This window comes from Chiloscyllium plagiosum, chromosome 7 (genome assembly GCF_004010195.1).
Source record: "Chiloscyllium plagiosum isolate BGI_BamShark_2017 chromosome 7, ASM401019v2, whole genome shotgun sequence".
NCBI classification, from domain to species: Eukaryota; Metazoa; Chordata; class Chondrichthyes; order Orectolobiformes; family Hemiscylliidae; genus Chiloscyllium; species Chiloscyllium plagiosum.
In genome coordinates, this window is record NC_057716.1 from 65,076,952 (window position 1) to 65,095,164 (window position 18,213).

General features: G+C 40.9%; 1 protein-coding gene across 3 annotated transcripts in view; it reads left to right on the forward strand.

Annotated features, from left to right (window-relative positions):
• cers6 (ceramide synthase 6) overlaps positions 1-18,213 on the forward strand; it is a 250,358-nt gene that overhangs the window by 166,946 nt on the left and 65,199 nt on the right. The gene's annotated exons all lie outside the window — the stretch shown is intronic.

Here is an 18,213-nt window from a genome sequence, read left to right on the forward strand (position 1 = left end):
GGGAGAGGGGATGGGGGAGAGAGGGGGAGGCAACAATAGACATTTAATGGATAGCAACAATAGACATTTAAAATCTCTAGTGTCATTGTGACTAGAGCAATCGCAACTAGTAAGACAAATCTTATCTCTTTGGAAATGACATAGTCCATAACCACTAGATCTTACCTCTCCTGTTTAAAATTCTTCCGAGAACATATCCCCAACTCTGGCACCAAACAGACAACACAACCAACTAAACTGACAGTCTTTGTTGCTGAGAACAATGTCAGCCCCCTCACTATATGTGCCCTACTGCTATCATATTCCTTCTTCCTCAGCCCCCTTGAATGGCTTCCTGTACTATGGCTAGTTAGTGCTATGGCTAGTTAGCCCATCCACCCTGCAGCCCTGGCTCTATCCGAACAGACTGGTAACCAATAGATTATTAGATAATTGCAAGGCTAAGTTCCCTGTGCTCCTGCCCCCTGGGTGCCCTCAACTGCCTCACTTGCAATCACACCCTGCTGGTCATGATCACTGTCCCAACCAGCAGATCCTATAGATCCTCTCCAAAATGATATGACCACTTCCGGGAATAAAGTGTTCAAGTAATTTCAACACCCTCCCCCCTCCCCCAGATCACTCGGCTAATATCTAACTGGTGAGTTTTGAGAAGATTTGTAGCTCAGGTTGAAGTTCTGGATGTAGGTTTGCTCGCTGAGCTGGAAGGTTCATTTCCAGATGTTTTGTCACCCTACTAGGTAACATCTTCAGTGGGACTCTGAGCGAAGCACTGTTGAAATTCCTGCTTTCTGTTTATATGTTTGGGTTTCTTTGGGTTGGTATTGTCATTTCCTGTGGTTATGTCATTTCCTGTGGTGATGTCACTTCCTGTTCTTTTTTCTCAGGAGGTGGGAGATGGAGTCTATATCTAACTAATGTGAAGTCTCCCTCACATTGACTGTGCTCCCTGCCTTCATCATCATCTTCACTTGAGGAATGTACTAATGCTGTACCTAGTTTTTTCCTGAAAAAGAGTCATTAGCCTGTTGCCAGATTCTGTAGCTTGAAGGGCACCAGTCCACGTGGCAAACCGGAAACTCTCACATTCTTACTGCCTGGTATAAACATATTATGTTCGGAGCATAGCTTGCATGGCCATCAATTCCTGAATAGTGACCTGAACTCAAACATGGGGACATTATTTATTACATCTTAAGAACTCACACTGGGCAGAATAGACTAGTGATTATTCACTAAGCATTCAATATATAAAAAAAACAAATTCTTTTCCTAAAATGATTGGTGTGAAAGGTATTGATTTTCAATTTCCACTTTATTAGCTGAATTTTCTTCTTCTGTCATCCATCTTGTTTTATTCTGTTTCACATGTAGACTTCTCAGTGAAATAGCCAAAGATTATTACTTTTAACCATTTGGTGAACTAAAAAAGCCATCATACTTAACATTTTATATTTATTGCAGTGCCACGAGCCTGAGAATTATATGAGTCAGCTCAGAAAGATTCTGGACAACTTAGCCGAGACTGTCATTTTCAAGAAAGGAATCACGAGTAAAGACATTACCTGACCCCATGATCCTAATACATTGCCTGCCAATATGCTCCAAAAATATTTTCATCAGGAGTGGCAGGGTGCCTGTAGTCAGGCCCACTGTTTATAGATTAGGCCTAGGGTAGGAATGGAGATGAACAGATGCCAAAATCAGTAGGTTCAAAGGTTCAACTCTGTTCCCAGGGTCATTATTCAGTTCTATGTATAAGCAACCTAAACTCACTCCATAACACCTCATCCATCCACCACACTCCCATATTTTCATGCTCCCTGAAATCTCCCATGCAGACTGTGCAACATCGCCATAGGCATCTTCCAAATCAACTCACTCAGGATCTACAGTGGAAAGAACTTGGAAGCCCTCTGATAACACTGGGAAGTCTCTAAAGTGCTTATGCAACTGTCACAATAAACAAATGCGAACTTTTAAAAAAAACTTCAAAGAAATAACATCTCAGCAGCTAAAAGCCTGTCCGTCAAACATAGATCAGAGTCCCCATGACATCTGTATAAGGACACTTTACAGAGCTGAATCCAGTAGTAGTATTGGAGCTCTGCCAAACATTTATAATAAGATTCTAATCACAGAAGCATAACCAAAGGTTCTACATCCAAATGCATTGATACCTGTAAGGCAGACTGAATAGATGGTCATCTGGCGCATTGGAGAACATACCTCTGACTGCTTTTCAATCTGTCAAGCAGTCAAACAGATTTTTTTTCTGTTTAACCTCCTTCAAAGATTTCAATGTATTCAACTCTATAACCTTTGTTGATACAATAGTGCAATGCAGACTGTGAACTATGTTTGATAGATAGTTTTATGAGTTGCTGAAATGGTTGTATTCCTTTGAAATTATTTTTAAAAGTCTGCTTATTTGACCAGTTTCATGAGGAATAATTAGGATTAGTCATTTTTACAAAATGAATTTAAATAGATGTTTGTTTAGCTTGATGATTCATAAGGATTTCAAAGATTTCCCAGTGTCATGATAGGATTGCAGTAGACACAGGAAGATTGCTTCAAAAACTCAATAGATGCCTAGGCTTAAAATCAATAAAAAGATGAAAGTACATGATAATTTAACATCTATCTCTCAAGTTTACTTTTTATTCCTTCATTAGATACTAGCATCACTCGCTAGCCCAGTAGTTATTATCCAATCCTACTTTCCCCTGAAAATGCACTGGCAAGCACTTTCTTGAACCACTGCATGCCATGTGCTATAGGTACAGCCATAGTGCTGTTACAAAGGGAGTTCCAGGATTATAACTCAGCAACAGTAAAAGGACTGCAATACAGTTCCAAGCCAGGATGGTATGTGTCTTGGATAGGCAATTACTATTGAATGCATAAAAGCCCTTTCTGTTCTGCAGATTATGCTTTAATATATGTAAATGATTATGCTGTTAGTGCCCTATAATCAATCATGCCATTAAAACATCTTCAATCTATCATACAACCTCTAATTATAATAGTTGAAGTTACCATTTAAATCATAGAATCCCGACAGCATGGAAACAGGTCATCAAGTCCACACCAACTCTCCAAAGAACATCCCACCTAGATCTGCCTCTGTATTCCCCAAGGCCATTCCACCTAACCTACGCATCTTTGGACTGTGAGAGGAAACCAAACCATCCAGAGGAAACCCACAGAGAAATGGGGAGAATGTGCAAATTCCACACTGGCAGCCAGTGGAGGGTGGAATTGAATCCAGGTCCCTGGCGCTGTAAGGCAGCTGTGCTAACCACTGAGCTACTGAGCTGCCCTAACTAAATCATTCCCAACTCCACAACAATGTTAACCACACCTCCAATGTGCCATGCATTACTTCTCTTAAATAAATGGATCTGACATAAGGTAGTAGGGTACCTAAAATATCCACCCACCAATAGTGTAGGCAAGGGCATGATTGCTTCATACAGAATCCGTACCCATTTCTTTGTCCTCAGACTAGTCAGATTCCCCCAGCACAGGATTTTGGGCAATCCAGGATTTAGAAACAGGTCCCACTTATCATTTCTAAATCCCATCAACCTTAATTGTGACCCAAACCAAAATGTGGAAAAATTGCCCATAATATTTCGAGATTTCCATACTGGGGAGTTCATGATCTGTTAAAAGTCTTGAAATCCAGTTACTTAGAAAATATTGTTGGCTATTCTGTTTCTATTTGCCAATATGGAGTATGTACTCTTAGTCTTTATACCGATATAAGTCAGAAAATGTAGACACTGGTTTGCAAAACCACAGCTTGGACCCTCACAGTTTGCAGATGTATTGTTGAGGTTTAATCTACCTCCATTGCACAACTAACCAAATTTTTAAGTCCATTAAGGACCACTGTACCTGTTAAACATTGATTTCTGGAACTGAGTGGCAAAGGTCTTGGCCCTCAATGGCAGAACTAGCCCACCAAGATGCATTCAGTAGCAAGCTTGCCTGTTGATTGTTAACAATACCCCGGTGTATTGCAGACCTGTTAGGTTCGAATGTTAGATTGTCATGATTATCACAGGGGGTTCATTTAAGTTTTAATTCACCATTGCCAGGAGCCAAACGTTACAAGAAAGCAGAATCATTGGATAATCAACTATTAAATATTGCTCTTCCAGCAGCATATGATAATTCAGTTCTATTGTACTGCCAGACCTAGTGACTCATCCCAGCAAGTTTGCCATATATAAATAAATAAACTGGGCTGTAGACAGATGAGCCAGAAAGTTTTGGAGGATAGGGAGATGTTAATGTAAATCTACATTTGTAAGACTTCTGTTTTTTTTAAATGGTATTGATATGAAACATTCCACAAAAGAAAATGGAAAATGGAGATAGACACCTTTTTCCTTTTAGTTGGAACTCTTAAATAAATATTTTCCTTCACAAAACCTTTGCCATTTAACTTATTGCAATTGGGTGACCAATTACCTCGACCAAATTCAATTTTAAAAATGACATTTTATTTGTCATACAGAGGATTTTGTTGTGTTATCTGGTATTTCAAGTGCACTATCGTAATTACAATTGAAACTCAACTGAGAATCAATTGAAAGCCTTCAACTGAATTTTAACGAGAATTGACTGATAATTACAATGCACATATAGTACATTCAGTCTAATTAAAGTTAGATAGCATTAGAAATGCCATGGTGCCATTGCTTATGTTGTGGTTTCTATGGGAACTAAGTTATTACACTTAGGATAGAGTTTGAGAGACTAGAAAAGCTTGCTTATTTACTTTGAAAACCAGATATTATATTGACGCCCAAATCTGGGCTTTCTCAAAATGATAAAAACAATTCTGTACTCAGCCTGAAATCATTCTTCTTGTAAATGCACATTGCTGAAGCATCGAGTATAACTTATTATTCTGAGATCCAATCTGTTTCTTTCTCCTTAAGATCTCTGCACAAAGGCATATCCAACCCTCAGCACAACAATATCTCCTACAGATAGGATAAGGAGACAAGTCCCAAATCAGCCCAGCAGGAATTGGAAGCACTAACTTCAGGAGTGAAACAATTTTGAACATCCTGACCTCTAGTTATTACTCGCACTATTTCTAAAATCTCTAGTTATATATTTTAAAATTTGAGTCCTTATGCAAGTAGCAGGTTGTTTTTGATAGTCAGTGGTTGAAAAAGAAATTTTTATTAAAATTAATAATCTGAAAAATCTTGTCATCTTCCTTACAGTTAATCTAAGCCCAGTCCTACTATTTATATAGTGGAGACCAGGTGTCCAGTGAACTAAGCTAACTGGCCTCACAAGGAGTCATTACTGTTGTGGCAAAATGTACTTGCATGCTTTAGCCTGGAATATGGATAGTGATGCTAGAGACTCCAGTTTCTATCATATAGCTGACCATGAGTCTCCCCACCCTCAGTCCCTCGCATTGGTGTATTTTGAAGCAATTTAAAATTGAAACTTCACCTGTTTGGGCCACATTTGGCCATCAAGAACCCCCAGAGGAAGACGTGAATCTCAGGCTTCTGCTCAGAGATGGGGACTCTACCATTTACATCACAATACACCCTCTTCGAATAAAAATACTCCTTGTACGGATAAAAGTCATACAACAGTTGTTATCTTTTTAAAAAAGAAGTGCAGCGATTTATAGAATAAAATCATAGAAAGATTGTAACACAAAAGGCCATTCAGCCTATTATGTTCATACCAGATTTTTGCAGGAACAACTCAGCCAGTCCAATTCCCCCACCTTTTTCTGCCATTCTGTGCTCTTATTTGAAGGCTGTGATAGGATCTGGGAGGTCTTATGGTGCAGTGATAATTTCCCTACTTCTGGATCAGAGGCCCAAGCTTTCAGTCCTGCTTTAAGATTTAGTGGTTGTAGATAGTGCATTCATAACATAACCAAAGAGCTTGATTATCAGCTTGTAAATCCAATATGCCTGGTGACAAGAGCAGAAGATTTGTCTAGTCAGCTGTGGCAATAACAGTCCATCATAATAATTTGCCAAACATGATCTTGAAACATCCATTAGAAGTCCATGATTGCTGATGTTTTCTTAATTCACAGTATCTACAGAGTTTGAGCAATTAAACCTGTGTCCACTATGCCCTCAGGCAGTGCATTACAGATCCTAGTTTAAAAAAAAATTTCTTCATGTTACCATTGCTTCTTTTCAATCAGTAAATCTTTGCTCTCAGGTTTTGACCTATCTGACAATGGGAAAAATCTCTTCATAGTTACTCTGCTCAGATCCTTCATGATTTTGCTCAGTTAAACTTCCTCTCACCCTTCTTTTAGCAAGAACAATACAGGTTTTCTATTCTATCCATGCTGAAGTTCATCATTCTTGGAACCAGTTTTGTAAATCTTTACTGTATAGTCTCTAAGTTGCTTGAGTATTTGGAATCACGAATGTTAAACAATGGAACCAGTGAAAAAGGTTCCCAATATTCCTAGTTCGTGTGATGTAAATCACATCATAACTGACTTAAAAATAAGGATACATTATATAAATGGTAGGACTGGGCTTAGATTAACTGTAAGGAAGATGGCAAGATTTTTCAAATTATTAATTTTAATAAACATTTCTTTTTAGCCCCTGGCTGTCAAAAACAATCTGCTACTTGCATAAGACTCAAATTTTAAATATATTACTGGAGATTTTATAAATAGTGCGAATAATAACTAGAGGTCAGGATGTTCAAAATTGTTTCACTTCTGTCAGTGCACTGTTTAACTAGACTTACGAAGTTATTGCAGGACCTCCAATTCAATAAATATGTTGTTCAGCTTATTTTCCCATAAAACGACAGAGTATTTCTGAGCTGTTTTGTCTGTTTAAATAGAGATGTTATTTTTACTGTCATAGGTACCTATGAATATTTGAAAGGTTATTTTGGGTAAAGAGTGAAAAACAATATGCAAATGGAGTCGAGCTAGTTCAGCTCAACTATTTGAGGTTCTGGTTTTAGGCTGCAGTTTTGGAGCCAAAAGACCATTACTATGATTTATATGTACCTGCATCGCTAAGATAAACACCTGCATATTTAGTACTCAAGCATTGATTCAAAGCAATTCTTTTAACATTCTATATGTAGTCTTCAAGCACCCATTCCATCATAGCTGTGGAGTGTAATGCATAACAGACACTTAAGGAAATCTCAGGGACCAAGAGAGAGAGTACACAGGTTGGATGCAGCACTGGAGTTCCTGGTAGAGGGGCCCTGGGTGAGAAGATCCAGGAAGAAAGCCATCCTGTATCTGCAAGGAGTAAGGAGGACACAAAGGCAAGTAATGTAGCAGATGTGGGAGAAAATGACCCAAATGATATGAGTGACAAATTTGAGAGCCCATCTCACAAGTACACTACTCAAGAATTACACCACCGGCAGCATCATAAACTCACACACAATACCTACCATCTAACCCCAAACTGATATTTAAAACTTCACCAACAACACTCCTACCACTACCCACCATCCCCCTCCAAAAAAATGGCATAGGCGCTGCTCAGATGGAACATGAAATAACTGCACAGCGGGCGATATCCCATCACAAAAACACCATTTATTTACATGTGCTCAGTATACTAGCTGTGGCCAGCCAGCTCGGAGTCAGTCCTTGAAGGGAGGAGCTTCTGAATCCTCTGTTATATAGGTCAGACAGGGCTCACTGACTGATACAGGTTTACAAGCCAAATCAAGCATCTCATAGTCAATAAGATCCACCCGGTTCCATTCACGACACCACCCACACCAATCCCACTCTCCCACTCAAAGATCATGGACAAAGATCTGGTTCTTCTCTGGTAACATCTTCTGGGACATTTTCGCACTAGGTCTAGTTTTTCAGACTCAGACACAAGCAGCGTGTACCCAACTGCAGCCTGTCTCCTGTGTTCAGAGCATCTCAGGAGAGTTTCCTTCTCTTCTTTCAGTGCTAGTGGTATCGAGGCTGCATCCATCTCCTTCTCTGAGGTTTCTTCGACACTAGACAGAGGGAGAGAACCCACTGTTTCTGACAGGCCTTCTGGCTGTTCTGAGGGACCAGGATGTTTTACTCCTGCTCTGTTTGTGAGGTAACAGCTTTCAGGTGATCCATGTGTTTGTTCAGAACTGTATCACCTACCCGAGCTTTGCATGTCACAGCACCGGACCTTTCGTGAACCTCACCACGTGTCCATGCAGGGCCATTTCTGTGGTTCAGGCAACATATTTCGTCCCCTGAAGTAAACAGTCTCTCTTGCTTAAAGAAAGCATGTGCCCAGCATTGTTTTTCTTGCTGCTGTTTCATCCTCTCCTCCCTCCCCCCCCACCACAAAAACCAGTCCAGGAATATCGGGTAACAGACCACAAACCCCTGCTAGGGCTATTGAAAGAAGACAAGGTGGTGTCGTCCATAGATTCTGGTTGAATTCAGAGGTGGGCCCTTATTCTCAGCGCCACCTCCCACTGGCAGATACACGTAGATGGAGTTTCCAGGGGGTGGACTGTCCTGGATACTGGCCAAGTCAGGCCATGTCAGATTCTTTGCTGTTTTGAGTCCGCAAACTAGCAGCAACTACAATGGCTTGCCAGCCCAGATCCGGAACAACTTTTTAGGCATTTGGCCGAGGCTCAGCTTTGTTGTGGGGTTATACCGTGGGCTAGCTGAGGGTCCCTCTGCTCAGCATATGCCCTGTGTGAGGCTCTTTGATTGTCTACAATCAAGTGGTATTACCCAAGCTCAGTTGGACAGGTAAGAGTGTCCACTTCCATTGGGATGCCCTGGATCTCCTATGCTCCACTTGCTGCACTGTCTAATGACAAAGCCAGCTGTGGTGCCTGTTTGAAGTCCAGTTGGTTTTTAGCTAATAGACAATTCTTTATTGTTACATCATTAATCCCACATTCAATGCAAGAGGCCTAATAGGGAACGCAGCTGAACTCAGGGCATGGTCAGGAACATAGGACTAGAATATCATAGCAATTACAGAAACGCGGCTCAGGGATGGACAAGATTAGTAGCTTAATGTTCCATGATACAAATGCTACAGGAACAACAGAAAGGGAAGCAAGAGAAGCGTTTTTGATAAGGGATAGCATTACAGCTGTACTGAGGGAGGATATTCCCAGAAATAAACCCAGGGAAGTTATTTAGGTGGAACTGAGAAATAAGAAAGGGATGATCACCTTATTGGGATTGTATTATAGACCCCCTAATAGTCAGAGGGAAATTGAGAAACAAATTTATAAGGTAATCTCAGTTATCTATAAGAATAATAGGGTGGTTATGGGAAGAGATTTTAACTTTCCAAACATAGACTAGGACTGCCATAGTGTTAAGAGTTTAGATGGAGAGGAATTTGTTAAGTTGTACAAGAAATGTTCTGATTAAGTATGTGGATGTACCCACTAGAGAAGGTGCAAAACTTGATCTACTCTTGGGAAATAAGGCAGGGCAGGTGACTGAGGTGTCAGTGGGGGAGCACTTTGGGTCCAGCAACCATAATTCTATTAGTTTTAAAATAGTGATGGAAAAGGATAGACTAGATCTAAAAGTTGAAGTTCTAAACTGGCGAAAGGCCAATTTTGATGGTATTAGGCAAGAACTTTCAAAATCTGATTGGGGGCAGATTTTCACAGGTAAAGGGATGGCTGGAAAATGGGAAGCCTTCTGAAATTAGATAACGTGAGTCCAGAGAAAGTATATTCATATTAAGGTGCAAGGAAAGGCTGGTAGGTATAGGGAAAGCTGGATGACTAAATAAATTGAGGGTTTGGTTAAGAAAAAGAAGGAAGCATGTGTCAGGTATAGACAGGATGGATCGAGTGAATCCTTAGAAAAGTATAAAGGCAGTAGGAGTATACTTAAGAGACAAATCAGGAGGGCTAAAAGGGGACATGAGATAGTGGTGGCAAATAGAGTTAGGGAGAATCCAAAGGGTTTTTACAAAAATACTAAGGACAAAAGGGTAACTAGGGAGAGAATAGGGCCCCTCAAAGATCAGCAAGGCGGCCTTTGTGTGGAGCCGTAGAAAATGGGGGAGATACTAAATAAATATTTTGCATCAGTATTTACTGTGGAAAAGGATATGGAAGATATAGACTTAGGGAAATAGATGGTGACACCTTGAAAAATGTCCAAATTATACAGGAGGAAGTACTCGATGTCTTGAAATGCATAAAAGTGGATAAATGCCCAGGACCTAATCAGGTGTACCCTAGACCTCTGTGGGAAGCTAGGCAAGTGATTGCTGGGCCCCTGGCTGAGATATTTGGATCATTGATAGTCAGAGGTGAGGTGCCAGAAGACTGGAGGCTGGCTAACGTGGTGCCACTGTTTAAGAAAGGTGGTAAGAACAAGTCAAGGAACTATAGACCGGTGAGCCTGACCTCAGTGGTGGGCAAGTTGTTGGAGGAAATCCTGAGGGACAGGATGTACATGTATTGGGAAAGACAAGGACTGATTCGGGGTAGTCAACATGGCTTTTTGCGTAGGAAATCATGTCTCATGAACTTGATTGAGTTTTTTGAAGACATAACAAAGAGGATTGATGAGGGCAGAGCGGTAGATGTGATCTATATGGACTTCAGTCAGGCGTTCGACAAGGTTCCCCATGGGAGACTGATTAGCAAGATTAGATCTCACGGAAAACAGGGAGAGCTAGTCATTTGGATACAGAACTGGTTCAAAGGTAGAAGACAGAGGGTGGTGGTGGAGGATTGATTTTCAGACTGGAGGCCTGTGACCAGTGGAGTGCTACAAGGATCAGTGCTAGGTCCACTACTTTTCAGCCTTTACATAAATGATTTGGATGTGAGCATAAGAGGTACAGTTAGTAAGTTTGCAGATGACACCAAAATTGAAGGTGTAGTGGACAGCGAAGAAAATTACCTCAGATTACAACGGGACCTTGATCAAATGGGCCAATGGACTGAGGAGTGGCAGATGGTATTTAATTTAGATAAATGTGTGTTGCTGCATTTTGAGAAAGCAAATCTTAGCAGGACTTATATACTTAATACTAAGGTCATGGGACTGTTGCTGAACAGAGACTTTGGAGTGCAGGTTTATAGCTCCTTGAAAGTGCAATCGCATGTAGGTAGGATAGTGAAGAAGCCGTTTGGTATGCTTTCCTATATTGGTCAGAGTATTGAGTACAGGAGTTGGGAGGTCATGTTGCAGCACTTGGGAGGACATTGGTTAGGCCACTGTTGGAATATTGCGTGCAATTCTGGTCTCATTGCTATCAGAAAGATGTTGTGAAACTTGAAAGGGTTCAGAAAAGATTCACAAGGATGTTGCCAGGGTTGGAGGATTTGAGCTATAGGGAGAGGTTAAATGGGCTTGGGCTGTTTTCACTGGAGCGTCGGAGGCTGAGGGGTGACCTTATAGAGATTTATAAAATCATGAGTGGCATGGATAGGATAAATCAACAAAGTATTTTGCTGTGGTGTTGGTGTCCAGAACTAGAGGGCATAGGTTTAGGGTGAGAGGGGAAAGATATAAAAGAGATCTGGATGGGTATATGAACAGGAAGGGTTTGAAAGGTTATGCTATCCCTTGCTTCCCTTTCTGTCCTCTCATTTATATGTGCACAGTACATTGGCTGCAGCTAGCCAGCTCGGAGTCAGTCCCCGAAGTGAGATTCTGAATCCCCTGTTTATATCTGTTGCCCAGGACTCTCTGATTAGCCCAGGTTATCAACCACAATTAAGGATCTCATAGTCTATACGATCTACTTGGTTCCATTGTCTACAGTGGATATATTGCAATCACCACCCTTTCACTTGAAGAACAAAATAGCAAGGTACCAACAGGATCAGAATTGTGAGGTAAGCACATCTGCATTTTTCTCCTTTGAGAGGCAGTGCTGGTAGTGACTGAGATAGAAATGGGCTCTTGACAGGAGTGGTAGTGCAGGAAATAGATGACCTTAAGGCATATATGTGTTTCAGCTTCCTTAAAGATTCACATCGTTACTGATCTAAAATCATCCAAAACTATCCTCACTTCCAAATTCCATACGGTTTCATAATTCACGTGCTCCCATAGCTGTTTCATGTCTTGCACCTCAAACCTTTTAGTATTATAACTGCACATTTCTGGGAGCAAGATCTATTTCCAACTATTTTCCTTTGAAGCCTCTTCCCTTCTCAGAGAAACTACAAGATGGGAGGTAAACACCTCACTTCCCCCAACACCATACAGGAAGAGAGGTGAGGGGCAAGAAAGAGTGCACAAATCAATTGCTACCGCTGTCACAGGCATCAGATTAAAGATCACCATCACCTGAAATTTAGAGGATAGTATGGAAGAGCGATCCTCATAATTGCATGCACTGAGCACAAGTGGACAGCAACCACACTGGATGGAAGGCACCCATTGTCAGACTGCAAGGTCACAAACTAGGTCTACCGTGGAGGACGTAGATGACAAACTTCAGGACCAAGCTTCAGAAAAAGACTAAAACAACACAAAGAATTGTGTGTGTAGTAGATGTGAAACCAAAACAGAAATTGCTGGAGAAACTCATCATTCCCATTCTCAAGGTATCTACTCAGCTGATGATCTGCAGGTCTTTCCATAGAGGAACCCAGGCCACTAAAACAGCAGTCTGTGCTGCCATTGCAGCATGATTAAGTAATATAATGGAAACTGTTTGGCTTCCATCACAGCACTTTGTTCCATGAAGCTTTTTGGCACTGTATAGGAACTGCAATGACTGCTGTGAAATCTGTGATTTCAGCCAAGTGTTACATGTAATTAGGTTCCACAGATTGCTGGATCAAATGACAAGCCTTTCCATGCCAGAGCTCTGCATCAAACCACACACCAAGCTGGCCTTTTCCAAGACAATAACACTCCCAGCTAATGTGAAAATTAGCCTTTTCCTGTAACAAAAACAGAAATGGCTCAAAAAACTCAGTATATCTGAGGAGAGAAACCAGAGTTAATGTTTTGAGTCCACTGATCCTTCTTCAAATTGAAAATCTTGTCAGAAAGCAGGTGGCTACAGTGCCCTCTGGTGATAATGGAATTATGTCTACACTGTTGTATTCACAATAGGAAAAGTAAAAAGTAAGGCCACTTCACTTTGCTTTCCATTTAGAAGTATCAAGGTTTAAGCAAGTTTTCAGTTCAGTTCAGAAGATACCAGTGCTGTTCAAAAGCAAGTTTAATTTCTCTCCTAGACTTAGGAGACTCAATAATCTTAGGGTGGTTCAGGGGCCAGGGGTGCATTCGCAGTAGGGTTTATTTTGTACAATTTCCAAATCAAAAGAGTTTGGTTAGAAATCTGCAGGTTATTAGAACTGAGAAAGTTTCAGCTCACATTGATTTGTAAAAGAAATTTGGGTCAGCGGATTTCGAAAGGACTCATTGAATTGTCTTCACAGTTCATGATAAATAAACTGTCTCAGGAGTCAGTTAAGTCGAGCCCTTCATAGCTTAGATAGGAGTGTAATTTCTCTGGATTTAAGTCTCTGTAACAGATAATGATAGGCAGCAGGTTGAAACTTTGTGTTGCTTGATGTTTTAATTCTGCTGTCAAAGAGCTTTAGGCAACATTTTTAAAATTTATTTGAATAACAACCCCTGAGTTCAATATGCAGTTGCTGAATGTTCTTATTATCTTCTTACCTAGTGCTGACTAATCTCCTTTACTTGTTAGCTATTATAAGGAATCCGCAGCCTTGTGTGAATATATTTCAGTGACTAACCAGTTCTGAGGAAGAGTTGCTCGACCCAAAACGTTCACTTTGATTTCTCTCCACAGATGCTGCCAGACCTGCTGAGCTTTTCTAGCTATTTCTGATTTTGTTTCTAATTTACACCATCCACGGTTTTTATATGATCTGTCAAGCCAGGTTATATTCTGGGATCTCACTTGCCCAGTAATACCATTAAGTGGATCACAAACACTGTTGTGTCCAGACATGATTACTTACTTTGAGAGGAATGTTAACAAGGTAAGAACCCAAATTTTAATTACCACAAATTAGACCCTTTTTGGAGTAAAGATTTTGAGGCTGAAAGCATGTAGTAGCTGCAGCATGGTGAAAATTGAGGGTATGCCCTAGACCGCTGGCTCCAATTGTGAGCCAAGAAGAAGCTCTTTTCATTTAAATGTATTAGACAAGTATATGTTCCACGGTGAGAAAGTCTGAGTCACCTACCCACGAAGGGAGATTGGATACGGTGGTGTGAGTGTATGAAGAGCAATTCACCCTCTACTTGAAAGCAAACACCACAGTCTTCTCAGCCTGTTTAAAAGGAGTACAAAAACAAAATGTTAATTCAACATGCTGCCACGTTCACTGAAGTTATGGTGAATTTTTCACATTGAAAAAAACTGTGTACAGCCATGAGTGCACAAATCTGCATATGGTACATGCGTCTGTCTGTGTGCAAATTTTGAACCAATCAAGTTGAGAAATGTTAATAGGACCTTTCCTTATGATCAACATCATGTGTGCTTTAGCAACCTGCCTCACAGCCCAATCTCAAAAGTGCAATGCAATCCAAATTAGTAGGATGTTTGTCATTTCCCACCCATTCTGTGGCATCTTTCTGTGGTGTCAAATTAGGGACTTAAGGATTCAGAATTTGTTTACTTGTCATTCTGATACTGTGATTTAGTAGATACAGAGGTACACTGGCACATCATGATCTGGAACACTTGCAATTTTATGCTGAAACTGAATTTCCTGGCTGTTTTTCACACATTTACATTGCAGGATTATTGCCAGAAACTATTTCTGTCCAATTTTTGTTATTAAAACGCTTCCCCTGAGTTCAATATGCAGTTGCTGAATGTTCTTATTATCTTCCTACCAAGTGCTGACTGATCTCCTTTACTTGTCAGCATGAGAGCGAGTGGCACTACTATTTGAAGTTTTGTGTTCTACTCTCCTAATAAGTTGTTGTTTTTTGGCTGCATGTTTTAGGCATTGTGGCTCAGTGGTTAGCACTGCTGCCTCACAGCACCAGGCACCCGGTTTGATTCCAGCCTTGGGCGACTGTCTGTATGAAGTTTGCACATTCTCCCCATGTCTGCGTGGGTTTCCTCCAGGAGCTCCAGTTTCCTCCCACAGTCCAAAGATGTGCAGATTAGGTGAATTGGCCATGCTAAATTGCCCATAGTGCTAGGTGCATTAGTCAGAGGGAAATGGGCCTGGGTGGGTTACTCTTCGGAGGGTCGGTGTGGACTGGTTGGACCGAAGAAGGGCATGTGCCCGAAACGTCGAATCTTCTGTTCCCTAGATGCTGCCTGACCTGCTGTGCTGTTCCAGCAATAAAGTTTCAGCTTTGATCTCCAGCGTCTGCAGACCTCACTTTCTCCTGGTTGGACCGAAGGCCTGTTGCCGCACTGTAGGGAATCTAATCATCAAGTATGTGCCTGATCAGCCAATATAGTTGTTTATGAGAAGTTTTGGAACCTAAAGGGTTTGACTAATAATTTCTGCAGCTGAGAAATAGTTTACTATCACCACTTGTACCTGCAAACACTTTTCTTCTGTTAATGGCTGCCAATTTCATGTCACCAAAGAAATTTTAGCACCGCTCACTTCCCTATCCAAAATTATTAAACAAATGGTACATATAGTTAGGTTTCAAAGTGAAAGCTTACAGGAAGGGCTCAGAGGTGTGCAATGCAAGTGCATAGTTAGGATTCATTTTGTCGAAATGAAATGAAATGAGACTTTAAAATCGTAGAATTTCATTGTATTGTTCCTAGAAGGTTCAGAAACAGAATAAAAGCAAAGCTTTGTGATGGGATAGGAGGGAGGAAAAATTAAATGTCAGTAATGCTACTCGTACAAGGCCAAAGGGGTGTGGTAATTTGATAAGTAAATAAACAAAATATGTATTTAGGAGTGTGAATGGCAGTTCATACATTTGATCAAAAAGAGGAAGAATAAAAGAGTATTGGAAAGGAGACAAAATGAGGGCGCATGTTGGGGTCTGAAATGGTGAAATTCAGTAAACCAAACAAAAACTAAAGAACTGCGAATGCTGGAAGTCAGAAACAAAAAAAGAAATTGCTGGAAATCTCAACAGACCTGGCAGCATCTGTGGAAAGCAGAGTTAATATTTCAGGTCCGATGACCCTTCTTCAGAACACAGACTGTTCAGAAGAAGGGTCTTTGGTCCCGAAATGTTAATGCTGCTCTATCTCCACAGATGCTGCCAGACCTGTCGAGTTTTGCCAGCAATTTCTGTTTTTGTTTTTAATTAAACTCAGTGTTGATTCTGAAAGGCTATAAAGTGCCTAATCAAAAGATGTGAAGCAATTCCTCAAGACATTGAGCGACAGAGAAACACTTCAGGAGGCCGCGGCTAATGTGAGGTAAGAATGGCAACAAGATGGAGAATAAATGACAAGAAACTCAGTCATGCTTACAGACCGAACAAAGGTTTACCACAAAGTAGTCACCCAATTTACATTTAATTTCCCCAATTTTTAGGAGACTACATTGTGAATAACAAATTCAGTCAACTAACTTGTCATCTACTGCTTGTCTGAGTAGCCTGAATAAACGAGATGTCTTATGTGGAAAGGTTAAATGGTTGTGTCTGAACACATTGGTGTTTAGAAGAATGAGAGGTGATTTTATTGAAACATATACGATTCCGAAGAGACTTGACATGTTAAGTGCTCAGAGGATTTTTCCTCCAATGGGAAACTGGAACAAAGGAGCGCAATTTAAAGATAAGAGCCCCCCCACTAACAATAGAGGCAAAGAGGAACTTCTCCTGTGAGAGTCATTAGTGTTTGAAATTCCCCAGTGAACAGGGGATTTCTGATCGTTGAAAATATTCCAGGCCGATTTAGGCGTATTTTTGATTGACAGAAGACTCGGGGGAGCGGGCAAGGGACGAGCATTAATGCCACAATCAGATCAACTTTGACCTTTTGAATAGCAGAGCAGCTTCAACAGACACAATAGACAGACAGGAGGCCGACTGGACCTCCCAGTCACCACCCATTTCAATTCACCTCACCACTTCCTTTCTGACATAACCATCCTTGATCTCCTCCATTGCCACAATGAACCACACTGGAAATTGAAGGAACACCACCTCATCTTTCACCTGGGCAGCCTACAGCCCGGAGGATTCAACACTGAGTTCTCAAATTTCAAATAACCTCCTTTCCCATCCTCCGATTCCCTTCCCAGCCCCTCCCCATTCCTTCCAACTGAATTCATTCCTCCCATTGACCAACCAGGTCATACCCTCTACCTGTCTTCACTTACCCAACTTCACCACCCTGCCCTGTCACCCCCTATATTTGCAGCTCCCCCCACACCCACATCAACTTCACCAACTCCTGATGCTGCCTGGCTTGCTGTGTTCTTTCAGCCTCCTGCCTGTTTTGGATTCCAGCATCTGCAGTTTTTTTTGTCTCTCTCAACAGACACAATGTCCTACTCCTGTTCCTACTCCATAAACTTATGAGTACAAACTTTATTTGGAAAGAACATTTGAACTCCTGGATGGTGATCTAGGAAGCAAAAAGGCAAATGATACATTTCCAGTGCTTTCACTGGAATGGGCAGCGGGAACAGAATAGGATTTAGGGATAATTGAGGAGTGGAGCAGAGTGTCAAAAAGGAAGTCATCCCTTTGGAATGCTAAAAGGGGAGGCGAGGGGAAGATGTGATGGTGGTGGTCAGAAGGTGATAGAAATACCAGGGTATAATCCATTGAATGCAAAAGCTGGTGTGATGGATGATGAGGACAAGGAGTCATCTACTATCCTTCACGATTACTCTATAAAAGACCTTTGTTTTTGTTCTTTTTCTCCCTCCCCTTTCCCTTCACTTGCTTAAAATGTTTTATGTCTCTAATTGTTCCTAATTTGATGAAAATTATTGACTTACAAAGTAAATTCTGTTTTTCTCTCCACAAACACTGTCAGACCAGCTGAGAATTTGCAGCATTTTCTGGTGTTACTATACATTTCCAGCATCCAAGTCATTTGCTTTTGTGAAGAACCTGAATATCTGAGTCAGCTTACAAGGGAAAACTATTGTTATGTTATTGTGTAGTTAGAAATTGGACAAGTCGGTCATATCCCAAAAGACAAACTTTATGGAAGTTACTAATTGTGCTTCAGGATTTAAGGCAGAACTCCATGCCTGTTTTATACATCTATTATGTAAGGCTATAAGACAATTTTCTCTTTAAAAGGA